Raw genomic sequence first — 12,907 nt, forward strand, 5'->3', positions numbered from 1 at the left:
AGCACGTCACATCATATATATATATCATTTATTTATTTATTTATTTTTGGGTGAATTAACCCTTTAAATCACACTTAAAAATGCCTGAGCTGTAAATAAGACAAAGATTATTGGATGTTACATTTACTAGAAATTTGTGAGAGAAAATCATTTCAAGGGCTTTTTTTTCAGTTGTAGTTTTTTTTTTTCAGAAATTGTATCATTTTAAATCCTAATGTTTCTAATGAAATAATTAATTATTCTTAGACTGACTTTTTTTTTTTACATGAAATAAATGCCTGTAAATTCCCACAAGCAATAAATCACAGCTATAAATCATGATTGATGTTTCGTATCATCAGACCACATACTGACCCCTATCACCAGGAAATGTATATCTCACAAACTGGTGAACATTCTTGTTCAGATAAGCACTTCACTGTCAAGATTCTGCAGCAGAAGAAAACACTATTTGATATATAAATTCATCGCTTACCCTTTTCTGAAGATAATAATCATACTTGAGAAATGACCAGCATTCTAACACCAACCACAGATACTAAGATAATGTCCCGCTGGAGGCTTTGCTATAGCAGGGACTGAAATTGATCTTTGAGTCATGATATACAACATTCAGTCCCAATGCAATGCTGATCCTGTGATTCAGAATAATAATAGACTTCATTGTGTGATGGTAAATTCACAGGCTTGCATCCTGAAATGTTTTCAGATTAAACTGAGGGCAACCTCAAGGTCCATGCTAAATTACTATTGATTGCCGCTCTCTGTTTCTTTTTAGCTTTTGTCTACTGCTGCAAAACTAACAGATGTTTGATTCGGGAGAGAAATGAATAAATAAATAGACTACATTTTAGCATTCAAGTTATTTTTAGTACATGCCTCCAATCTCTCTCTCTCTGTCTCTCTCTCTCTCTCTCTCTCTCTCTCTCACTATGAGGTGTGATTTTCTGGCAGAGTGATCTGCCTGGTGGATTAAATCTGAGCCGAGCATCTTGTTCCACAAGCCTGTCGCTTTGTCACCTTTCCGCAAACCACATTTCAAGTCTTTGTTCCAGATTTTTAGCTACAGCAGTTAATTTGTACAATCAGAGATGACAACTACTTCAGAGCAGGCAGTGGGACGCAGAGAAGAGAGAAGCTTAGAAACTCCTTTGTTGCATCACAGGAGCACTATTCAGATATCAATGGCTGTAAGCTCTATTGTAAAGTCATAAATAAGAAGTAGGCCTGATCATCTCTATTCTCACACCAGGGCTATTCTTTACCCAGTGCTGGTCTTGTAGAACCAGACTTTTGAGTATCAGCATAAAGTCTGGTCCACTTTGAAGCTTATCCTGTCCAAGAACTGACATTTTTTCAGTAAAGCAGTGTCAAAACTTCCAACAAATATACATAGATTTTCATATTTACATCACATACTGTATGCACCCACAGAATTGTATATAAAAGATAACATGCACATAGTAAATGGATTGTAAAAAACACAAATTTAATTATGCTGAATATGTTAATGTTATCAATACTTATACCCTGAACCAAAAATGAAAAAATCCTAAATAAAAAAAGAAAAATGCACTACAAATATTATTAATTGATACCTAATGTGTTATTTAATATGTTATATATTATCCTTAATAATGAATTAATGATTTTTCTGTGAACTGTTGTCATGATCTGGTCACTGAACTGCCGTTAATTCCCACACAGACTTTTACACTACACAGTACACCCTGGACTACATTTCCCATGATCCATTGCACCAATCGCAAGTTCACCTGATAACAATCACACCGTGCACCTGAGATCAATCACACACACACACACACACACACACACACATCATCAGACACGCTTTATAAGCATTGGACTTCTTCTCATGCACTGCCGAGTGTTATTCTTGTTTAAGTTTATAGTTTTTGTAGTCTTCCTTAAGTTTATAGTTTTCATAGTCTTGTTTCAGTTTATAGTTTTCATAGTCTTCCTTAAGTTTATAGTTTTCATAGTCTTGTTTCAGTTTATAGTTTTCATAGTCTTGTTTCAGTTTATAGTTTTCATAGTCTTCCTTAAATTTATAGTTCATAGTCTTTTTCTTGTTTTGTTTTTTTCTTTTTCTTGCCCTGTTTCTCGTGTTTTGACCCTTTGCTCTGGATTCTGGATTACCCCACTTCTTTAGCCCTCTGGATATTGTTTGCTGATTGGAGACTGGTTGCCACCTTCAATACAGAAAAATAAGGGACGCCGGGGGGTGGGGGGTGTACGATGACCAAAGGTCTGATGACGTACCAGTGGTGGTAAATCATGACTTAAAACTTGTTTTCATAAAAATATTAATTGCTAATGAACTTTAGTAATTGTATAAGGTGGCGTCAACACAGATTTTGGATAAAATATTTGTGAATATTTTATATAAAATATTCAGTCCTTCGGTACCCGGTCTGGGTTCCAGTGTGAGGGATACACCGCTGGTATCTGCTCGTGCAGCTGGTATCCCCAAACCCACTCACTCTAACCCTTCTTTTCCTGAACTAACCCTCCTGTCTGAAGCTCTTCCCATGATGGGGATTGCTTTAGGTTTCATTTGGGCTGCGTACATCACCACAGCACTTCCTGAGCTGGCAATGTCGACTGTGATGTCTCCAGGGGTGGCAGTACATGCTGCAGAACCTGCTGAACTGGCGGTGCTTGCTTCAGCTCCTTGTATGGTGGTGGCGCCCAGCAATGCTCTCTCAGCCTGTTGTGTTGCTGTCAAGGAAACTGTTTCTGCTGTGGAACCTCCAGAGGCGGTGGCAACTCCTGCAGAACCTTCGGAGGTGTCAGTAGTATCCATCCATGGACTCTCATCCTGTCCTGTCACGGCTATGGAGGCCGTCTATGAACTCTCGTCCTGTCCTGTCACGGCTATAAAGGCCGTCTATGAACTCTCGTCCTGTCCTGTCACGACTATAAAGGCCGTCTATGAACTCTCGTCCTGTCCTGTCACGACTATAAAGGCAGTCTATGAACTCTCATCCTGTCCTGTCACAGCCATGGAGGCCATCTATGAACTTTCGTCCTGTCCTGCCACGGTCACGGAGGCCGCTCATGAAGTCACTGCCTGTCCTGTCATGGCCACAAAGGCCACTCATGAACTCATTGCCTGTCTGCTCCACCCTGGTGGGCTCCAGTGCTGCCTACTCTGCCCTGGTGGGCTCCAGTGCTGCCTGCTCCGTCCTGGTGGGCTCCAGTTCCACCTGCTCCACCCTGGCTTCCTGCTTTGCCGGCTCTGCCTTAGTCCCCAGCATCTCCACTTCTATGTGGACCTGGCCCTGCTTCCCTCTTCCTGTTCCACCTCTGCTCCACCGCCCTCCTAAATTTTTTAGGAGTGTTTTGAAGCCACTCTTTTTTTTGGGGGGGGGGGGGGGGGGCATGTCATGATCTGGTCACTGAACTGACGTTAATTCACCATACAGACTTACACAGTACACCCTGGACTACATTTCCCATGATCCATTGCACCAATCACAAGTTCATCTGATAACAATCACACCGTTCACCTGAGATCAATCACACACACACAGAACATCATCAGACAGGCTTTATAAGCATTGGACTTCTTCTCATGCACTGCCGAGTGTTATTCAGCACTTATCCCTCTCCAAGCGATAGCTGCAATTCCGTGTTTGTTTTCTCATTCTTGTTTAAGTTCATGGTTTTCATAGTCTTGTTTAAGTTTATAGTTTTCATTCTCGTGTTTTGACCCTTTGCTCTGGATTCTGGATTTCCCCTCTTGCTTAACCCTCTGGATATTGTTTGCTGATCGGAGACCCTTGCTTCCCCTTGGATTATTCTTGTGTCTTGCCCATACCATACCTGTTTGCTCCTGTTTGACCAATGCCTGTTACGACACGTCTCTGTTTAATAAATGCTCACACATGGATCCGCACGTCTCACGACTCATCAGCCCCATTACAACTGTGATCAATTTCTGAGCCATTTTATTTTTCAATTATTTTTTAATTAAATAATCTCAAGGTATTTTTTTGTGGATGGATGAAGTAATATTCCATCAGGTTCACACAGGTGTCTTAGGAGAATAACCCCTGGTTAAGTTCATTAAAATGTTTGCATGTGGAACATATAATGTAAAAAATATTTTTCAGTGTTTTTGCTATTTCTTTTCAGCATTTATTTTCTAGTCTGCTTTCTAATGTAGTTAAACTCTAATAAACCTTGAATTTTATATTATGATTATTCTTGGCTCTTTGATTAATTGTTTTTGTTCCAGATTTAAGTAAAAAAAAAATGCATACATGTAATATATTGGCTCATATTTTGCAACAAGCTTAATTTTGTGAAATGTTTTAATACAAAAGTGTGCTTGTCCTATGTTTGTTTAACATTAAAGAATCCTGGGTTATATTCGGATGCAAATACATTTATACATTTTAATTGTTGCTTAAGTTTCCAAATAATTTGGGACCATTGCATGTTGTGGGGAAACATACAAATACACAGGTGATTCTGTATGTGTATTTTAATGCAATATATCATTTTAATGCATGTGTTATATGAGCTTGAATGTGAAGCAGCAAGGCAACTTAATATCATTAGTGCATTTTTGCATTAAATTTCAGATTGTACAGTTTTGCATTTGCGGACACTTAAGGCATGACTTGTGTTAAGTGCTTCTGTAAGTAGCATAAAATATTAACTGTCTAACAAATCATTTAATGAAGATGAGAGATTTTTAAAAATGTATTAAACAATACCCTATGGGTAAGATAATTGTTTGATAGCTCCAAAATTCACAAACCTGCTTTAGTTACACAACATTCTGCCTCCCCAAAAAGAAACAACTCCCCTGTGAAAACTTTAGCACCTCCAGCATCTCTTTTGTCTTAATTACTCCTTTTACACACACAGTATATTGTGGTTAATGGCTGAACTGTGGATGGCTGCTGGTCTTTATGTCCACCTGCCTGGAAGATGAATACAAGGCCTTTAATCCACCCATGTCTCTTCCTCTAACTGAGTCAGCCTGCTTTCAGAGAGGAGAGACCACGGGGGCTGCTGAAGCAGCATATTCACTTTTTTTTTTTTATTTGTGTGCGGTATACACGCTTTGACACACACTGTCAGATCACATCCTCTCTAATGAGCTCTGGACCGATAGCTCCTGTAACACTGCTCTTTAATTCAGGAGACACTCGCCCTATCATTGGCTTCATAACTAAAGCATAGTGTCATGGCCTGCTGAAAAAAAAATCAAGATCTGTGAGATGGACATCAAGATTTAAACAGAAGCAAGCCAGCCAGGATATCACAACTTGGGCTTCACTAAAGTTTGAAGGCATTACAGAGCAAAAAAGTATGTCTGCTTGAAATAAAGTACCAAAAAAAGTGATCAATAATCTGCTTTTTCACCTCAGTCAGACGTCGCAGCACAGAAGAACCAGCCTTGCCTCAGGTTTTGTGTCCATTAAGGTGTTCTGCAAGGTGAAGTCTCAAATATTTAGGAGAAAATGTGGCAATGTGTCCAATTTCCTGCAGCCCACGGTCCAGTCAGGCAGGTGACAGAATGATGTTCTTGCTGATGAGAAAACTGTTTAATGAGATTTCTTCCCCAGCATGCTGTAATAGCGATGATCAGTTTTGGACAATAGACGGTGATGAGAAGTAAATAATTGATTATCCTGCAGGCACAGAAGCAGAAATGATGGTTTTATGTGAAGGCCAATAGAAGGACACTGGATGGGAGAAGCAAGCTGGATCAGCCACATTAATCTGAAAAGACTAGGAGAGTCTTCATTGATTTAGAAGTTCCTAGTGTTTCCAAGAGAAGTTAATTGTTTGGGGCAGGTAGTAATGAGTGCATTCAGAGTCCTTGAATTAATCAAATACTAAAATCTTAGGACATGTAACAAGATGTCATAACCAGGGGCGATGCAACAACCATCCAGAGACAAGAAATAATTCCAGACTTTGTCTGGTGTCCTAAAATATTCAGTTGCACTGGGTGAAGCATACATGAATCTTCATCATTTTCCTGTTAAAGGATTGAAATTCTGCAAGAATTAGATCTCCCAGATCACAAAAACCGTCTTCAGACAGGCAATTAAATTTAAACTGCAATCTGTAGCAGTTTCTAGATTGTGTTATGTGTGATAAGATTGCAGCAATTGATTTGCTAGGTATTGTTGATATGCTCCAAATGAGCCAACAGTCATTTAATAATAATATATGTGTATATATATATATATATATATATATATATATATATATATATATATATATATATATATATATATATATATATATATATATATATATATATGTGTGTGTGTGTGTGTGTGTGTGTGTGTGTGTGTGTGTGTGTGTGTGTGTGTGTGTCTCCATAGGTGCACACTCAAACACACACACACACACACACACGTGTGTGTGTGTGTGTGTGTGTGTGCTCTTGTTTTTGTGACATATGAGGACACAACTCTGTATAATGACATGGGTATGACACAGGTATTACAAGTAGAGGGTGACTTATGAGGACATAACCCATGTTTTTGAGAAAGTAAAAATGCACAAAGTTTCCTGTGAGGGTTAGGGTTAGGTGTAGGGTTGGTGAAGGGCCATAGAACATACAGTTTGTACAGTTTACAAACCATTACGCCTATGAGATGTGTGTGTGCATGCGTGCGTGCATGCCTGCGTGTGTGTGTGTGTGCGCCTATGGAGACATATAAATTTTGCATTTGACATTTACAATACATGTACAATACATTACATTTATATGTTAATCCTATAGAATAGAACTTAAACAAGTAACTCGACCAACATGCATTTTATAGTTTCACATCCACTGATTCACATTGCATCAGATGGTCAAAAATAAAAAGAAAACATATGACAATATGATGACCCATACTCAGAATCCATCCTCTGCTACAAATAATATGTGTTAATAACTTAGCTTACACCACAAAATCAGCTTGACTGACAATGTTTTAGGTCTCTTTAAGAATTGACTATAACAGATTTTACATTTTAACCATTAATGCAGCTCACTATCATAGAATATTGTAAAAAACAGTAAGAATGAGAAATAAAAGAATAGTAAATAAGACAGAATAAAATATACTGTATGTCAAAATACATGTATATATAGATGTTTCTTGGTTGTCACATGAGACCTGAGAGTCATCTTACAGAGTCTTTAAGAGTCTTTATTAACAGGGTTCCTTGGCTTAAGACAATGTAAGCTTGACAGTAAGTTAATGACTGCAGTCATTAACTTACTCCATGGACACAGTGCCACCTCATCTTCACCTATCAACAGAGCTTACTACTAAATAAAGAAGTATCAAAGCATTACAACCTAGCATTAACCTAGAAACATGCGCAAGGACTGACACTCAAACTGTTGACAGATTACATACTGAAAACAGGATTTCATTGTTATTATATATTATTATTAATTTTCCCTGGGAATAAACAATGTTTGAAGATTTATCACACAAACCTAACACCACAAATTCATACCATGTCAAACATACTGTAAGTGTTCATGTTCTTGTAGATACTCACAATTGGTAAACTCTACTGTACTGTACTTGCTCTGAGCTCTGCTTTGTACCACCTGACTGCACAGCATCATGGGAAAACACACCAAAGCAGCTTCAGCAGGACATTGTAAATAAGTCAGTATTTGTATTTTTTCTGTTTAATAATTCCTATAATTGATTATCATTAATGTCTTAATGCAAGAATAATCTGCAAATAAACAACATATAGACATACAGAAATACTGGCAAGGATTTAAATAACTATCAAATTAACCAGATACATTTTTGCCTTATAGTGTTGCCATAGAAACACATAATTACAAGTCCAAGGACATGAAATACTCTGTCCAGGATGCCATCTAGTAATCTCGGTAATTACGGCGTGGCATGAACGCAGAATATTTCTAGGTCACTAATCAAGTGAGTAACTTGGTGACACTGAACACGTGATTTACTGTATAGGTGCTCGGATTGCTCAGAACTCTCAGATATAGCTCAGATAATGTGCATATATTTTAATAATAAATATATGTCTGTTAAAATAGAATAATTAATAAATCATATAGAAATTCAATCCTTTCAATTCTGCTGTCAGAAACATCTGATCTGTTTTGCAGTCCAACCTATAACAAACAGCTACCTTGATGAAAACGTTAATATTAGCATTCATATTAGGCAATTTAGCTGTAATTAACAACACTTCAGTCGGTTCTTGCATATATGATTTCCTCTCTGGTGCTGTTAGTCACTCCTCTCTTTTGCCAACTGGTGGATTTTGAAGGTTTTTAGTCTAATCAAGTACTTATTTGGAGATTAGTTATTTTTAATGAAGCTAAATTTGAACCCAGGCTGATTAATCAGCTCAATTACAGAAGGTTTAAGTGTGCTATATTTTTCTACCATGAATTAGGCCGAGCATCAGGCATATTTGGTTCAGTTCAGAAGCCGCTCTCACTTTGATCATGCTTGGGGTCTTGGGCGTCCATGTGCAGTCTTGTATGTTGTGCGGTGTGAACTGCATTAACCATACTCACCGATAAATCCTGTTACTGCCTCAGCAAGTAATATGCTATGATGGGTTTCAGTTCAGGAGGCCTCTTTTGGGGGGTTCTGCTTACCCTGACACTTCAGTCTCACCTCAAATGGATGACGGCGTGACAGTCCTTTGCCATTGTCCAGAAAATCAATACACTTTTGAAATCTGCTCCAACGTGTGTTACGGACGATGAAGCTAAAACTTTATGATTTATAGCTAGGCTTCTGCAGCGAAAATGTCAGCTTTCATAGCCTGAAGGTTTGAGCGAGACAAGGATGAGACAGCAAAGAGACTTAGACGAGATGCTTTGCTGGACTGAGTTCTCAGGGCTTTATGAAAAACAACAACACTATCTATTCAAAAGATTATGCAACAGACAGGCAATCATGTGCCTCATATTCACGTAATGTGCTTTGGACAGTCACGGAAACAAGCAGATTTATCAACTAACGTGAAGAAGGGATACAATATTTTTATTGTTACATTTGTAGTCCGAGAAGTCAGTTTAGGCAAATTAACCTGTGGCAATATATATCTAGCCTATAAGAGGATGTGCAAAGCTAAAGTAACCAAAATATGGAAAAAATAGGGGAATAAAATATGAAAAAAAAACATGAAGCTTTTCACACTGAACCTGAGTGCTAAATCAGTTGAGATCCAAGTGTAGTTCTACAAAGCAACATAAATGCTTTTGTCAAAACATTTTTGAAAGCATTTGCATCATTTGCATTTGGTACAAAAGCGTGGAGATGAAAACAAAATATCTGAGATTAAATCTCACTGAAGCAGAACTTTTGCATGCTGACATTTTAATCACAACTGTTCGACGGACAGTTGGTTGAATAAATAATAGTGGAATTATACAAAGGCTGTCACTGCCATATGTACAAAGAGAGAGACGGCACTGATCTCATGTTTCCCATATAAGCCTGGGGATTCTTGATATGTGAGCCAATGATTTGCTGTCGGATTAAAACAAAGCAAATGTTATTTTCTGCAGCATGCATACAGGTGACTGTTGTTCATGCTGATATTTAGCAAAACAGTGCCACCCAGAGTGTGTGATGGGAATTGCACCTACTATTGCCACTTCAATAGATGGCGCTATTGCGCGGAGTATCCGGTCAGTTACTGCTCTGGAGGATGACTGAAATGATCTCATCAGCAGTGTCTTAGAGACCTCTACCCGTGTTTTGTGAAAGACAGGAAAATTGGTTATCTCGGTTTAATTCAAGCACCCAGTGCATTTAATCGGCAGGGTTTGCTGTATAATCAGGAGCAGAAATTATCCGAGATAAGAGCCGTAAGAGAAAAAATACCATCCTCAAGCATTTGAAACTGTTAATTTAAGAAGTGCACTTGTGATCTCTGCAGATTTTTAGCCTGATTTACTCATTCTAATGGGCCTTTAGGGAACTAATTGGATCTAGAAGCTTTATAAGGCCTAAATAAAGCCCGCCGCTTCAGATAACCAGAGATGCGGTTACCAGTTTTTTCATCTGCTCAGAAATGGAGTTTAAAGAAAAAGAGAGCGTGTGTGTTTTAGAAAATCTCCTTTCACAGCCAGATTCATATTCTTTCTCTGTTTTTGTCGTTTCACACAAAGCATCGGTCACGAGTGAGTGACTGCCTGTGGATGTGATGGATACATTGGTTTGGCTGTAAATCAAGGCAGAGGATTTAATGTGTGGTAGCTGCGTGTGAGTCATCAGGTCACACAATAACTCAGCAGCTGTTTCCTCCTGCAGATGTAAATAGGTTGCCAAACATTAGCCTGTGGCAAGAATCTCTCCTTGACTGCGTGCGTCTCTGTATTCATATGTTACATTTGTCATATTTACAATGGCATTAAACAGAAAAGCATTGCATGCTCTTTTGAGAGAGCAGGACACAATGTTATTGTCTTTATGTTGAACGTATTCCTATTTTCTGTTGTGTGTCTATTGATTATTAAAAGGATGGTCCATCCAACCAACCAATCAATCAACAAACAAACTAAATAATAGTATTAATTCTCAGAATTTCCAAGCTTATTTTGAACATGTACACCAAAAAAAAAAAAAAAAAAAAAATACTTCCTTACTTTTTTTAGAATAACAATTTCAATTTCATTGTGTTTCTCACCTAAAGCTATTGTAGAGATTTAAAAATATAGCATACAGTATAATGCTTCTTTGTTGTTGTTTTTGAAACCTGATCAACTTTCATTGTAGAAGAAAGTGAACTTTATTAGAAACCTCTCTTTTTGTGTTTCACAGAATAACGAAGCTCATATGGGTTTGGAACTTGAGAAAAAAAAATGACAGGTTTTTTTCTTTCGAGTTAACGATTCCTTTAAGGCATCGAATCACACTAATGAGGTGACAATTTAAGTTGTTGCATGTTTCCATTTTTGTCTATCCTGTCATGCAGGCTTCATGCAGACAATGACTTGCGATGCCTGTTCATTTTCACTATTAGCTGTCAGATGTGGTCTGTTGTCAGTTTATTTTTAATCTCTCCTAAACTTCATTTAACACAGTCGCTGACAAGAACATGAGGCAAAACATCTGCAGTCTGTACACACTAGCTTTTTAGCCCGTTTAGATTGAGCAAATATGAAAAATAGTCATTGTTTTTTCTAACAACTTATTTATTTTAATGTCAAACCACTCTCCTGTTTGCATCCAAACCATGTGTCTCTGGCTTGTAGTGTGGCAGATACATTACTTACACTATTTCTAATGAGCACTTAATGGTTTTGGTTCGTCTCTTTTAAAAATCGCTCCTAAGACCTCACCGCAACAATGCATGCAAACTAGATCCAGTATCGTTTATATACAAGGTGAACTGTCAGATGGCCTGTCTGAGAATCACATAAAACTAATAGGTTGAGATAAATGCTGTTTACCCATACATGCCTTTAAACAGCGCCCTTTACCTCCCCTTTAATTAGGTGCTGAAAAATAATGAGATGTTAATGAATTGTTCCTTGTAGCCAATGCCTAACAGATAGCCTTTAATTATTCCGCACTCTTCCATCTTCCTTTTTCCTCCAGCAAATAAGCCAGCTGTCATGTGAGGTACTGAAGATTTACCTTCCAATCTTTAGGGAGTTTGATAAGGCTGTAACGCACCGCTCTCAAAACACTGTTTCTATCATTTGACCCTGTGCTGGAAGTATATTAACACTGCTGTGTCTGCACGGGGGGGATCAAGCAAGTGCTGATGCTTTGGAAATGTAGGTCTGATAAGAGGCAGTGCATGCTTGACATGAGCAGGCCACAAACTTGCAGCTTAAACCAACATCCAGCTGGCTCAAACATGCTCCGTATTATTCACTGGGCATGTGATGCTGAGATAAAGTCCGTGTAGCTTTATCTTTTTACATGTAGTTGTGCTATACATCGAGATGTGCTAACTGCAACATTTCTGAAACGTATTACATAAAAAATGTGGAAACAAACAAAAATATTAAATTGATGTTTTGGCTAACAGATATGGTTAATAATCAATTGTATAAAATTATGACATTGCACTGATAAAATATGAGAACCTGACATTAATAAAAAATATCACAATTTTCCTAAAAATGTAAGATGTGTCTATATAAACTTTTTTAAATAATACACACACACACACACACACAAATACTTTATACATCTGGACTTTCAAGACTACCTTTTCCCATTCTAATTAGTGTAATATTTAAATTATTATTAGTGGTAATGATTTTTATTTTCTATAATTAAAATAATAATTAAAAATTGTAAAGAGAACAACTGTATTACAGAATTACTACATTTAAAAGAAAGAAAGTAAATAGGCAAACACTGTATTATTATCTTTTCTCAAAAGTTAGTAAGATTTTTTTTTTTTTTATAAAATTAATAAATTTGTTCAGCAAGGACACAATAAATTGATCTAAAGTATAGGTAAAGACTTAAATGTCACAAAATATTTTATTTTAAATAAATTCTTGCTCTTTTGAACTTTCCATACATCATCCTGAAAAAATAATCCTGAAAAAATATGAAGCAGCACAATTAATAATTAAAATCAGAATATTAGAAGAAAAAAAATGAGCATCATCTAGAGTAAAAACTGTTATTTTTCATTATATTTCACTATATTAATGGATTTACTAATAGTATCAATAAGAAGAACAAAAAGTTAATTTTAATCATATGATACCAACATATCACTTCATTTTTTTGGTTTCCTATTACCATTTTTTTTTAATTAAAAGTATTTATTTATTTATTTATTTTTTAGTTTCAGACGCTACTCAACACTTCATCATCTCCATTGTTGAATCGCGCGCTCATCACACTGCTCTGCTCGCTGAGTGTTT

This window comes from Carassius auratus, chromosome 23, assembly GCF_003368295.1.
Source record: "Carassius auratus strain Wakin chromosome 23, ASM336829v1, whole genome shotgun sequence".
Taxonomy (NCBI): Eukaryota; Metazoa; Chordata; class Actinopteri; order Cypriniformes; family Cyprinidae; genus Carassius; species Carassius auratus.